General features: G+C 41.5%; 1 pseudogene; it reads right to left on the bottom strand.

The window, feature by feature from the left end:
- Nucleotides 1-432: 432 nt before the first annotated feature.
- LOC126203417 (5S ribosomal RNA) lies at nt 433-550 on the bottom strand (annotated as a pseudogene).
- Nucleotides 551-1,544: the final 994 nt, after the last annotated feature.

The raw sequence follows: 1,544 nt of genomic DNA, 5'->3' as shown, positions 1-1,544 counted from the left end.
TCACACAAATTGTTCAGAATTTTTTCCAAACCAATAGTGAACAATTGTGATGTCTTGACATGGCACATTGTCATACACAAGAATTCAATCCTTGTTTGGGAACATGAAGTCCATGAATGGCTGCAAATGGTCTCCAAGTAGCCAAATATAACAATTTACAGTCAATGATTGGTACAAATGGACCAGAAGACCCAGTCCATTACATGTAAACACTGAAACTAAACTCTGTCCGAACAGGTCCTGGAAGGCCCAATGGTACGGACCAGCTACTGTGTCGTCCTCAGCACACAGGAATCACTGGACGTGGATATGGAGGGGCATGTGGTCAGCACACTGCTCTCCCGCTTGTTTGTCAGTTTACGAGACCAGAGTCGCTACTTTTCAATCAAGTAGCTCCTCAGTTTGCCTCACAAGGGCTGAGTGCACCCCACTTGCCAACAGCGCTCGGCAGACAGGTTGGTCACCCATCCAAATGCTAGCCCAATCCGACAGTGCTTAACTTCAGCGATCTGATGGGAACTGGTGTTACCACTGCAGCAAGGCTGTTGGCACATGTGACCACAGCCCACACCTTTATGGAGCCACCACCAGCATGCATAGTGCCTTGTTGACAACTTGTGCCCATGGCTTCATGGGGTCTGCCCTACACTCAAACACTAATAACCACCAGCTATTCAGCTATTATCAACTGAAATTGGGACTAATATGACCAAGCCATAGTTTTCCAGTCATCTTAATTCCAACCAATACGTTCATGAGCCCAGGAGAGGTGCTGCAGGTGATTTTGAGGTTTTAGCAAAAGCACTTGCATCATTAATCTGATGCCATTGCCAATTAATGCCATATTTTGCCACATTGTCAGAATGGATATGTTTGTCATATAACCCACTTTGATTTCTGTTATTATTTCAGGCTGTGTTTCTTGTCTGTTAGCACTGATAATTTTATGCAAATGCAGCTGCTCTCGGTCATTGAATGAAGGCCATCAGCCACTGCATTGTGTGAAGTAAGAGGTAATGCCTGAAATGTTGTATTTTCAGCACACTCTAGATACTGTGATTATTGGAATACTGAAGTACCTAATGATTTTCAAAATGGAATGTCCCGTGCATCTAGCTCCAACTGCCATTACATGTTCAGACTCTATGAATTCCATCGTGCAATCATAATCACATCGGAAACCATTTTACTTGAATCACCTGAGTGCAAATGACAGTTGTGCCAATAGACTGTTCTTTTATATCTTGTATAAGCAATACTACCATCATCTGTATATGTGCATATTGCTCTCTGATGACTTTTGTAGTCTGTGAGTAAATAATGAAACTTAAATGACAGCTGCCACTGTGAAGTTTTGACATGGGCTTCCACCAGGTTAGGAACCTAATAGTATTTGTTTATTTTTATTAAATGCAATACTTTTTGTGTATATTTGTGATGCTGTAGGGGAAAGTATGGGCCTTGGAGTATTTAAATGTTACTCCACATAACAAACTGTAATGCTGTACTGTATAGGACTTAATAAATTTATTCTTCTTATCATA

This window comes from Schistocerca nitens, chromosome 1, assembly GCF_023898315.1.
Source record: "Schistocerca nitens isolate TAMUIC-IGC-003100 chromosome 1, iqSchNite1.1, whole genome shotgun sequence".
NCBI classification, from domain to species: Eukaryota; Metazoa; Arthropoda; class Insecta; order Orthoptera; family Acrididae; genus Schistocerca; species Schistocerca nitens.
This window is presented reverse-complemented; position numbering and strand designations above follow the sequence as displayed.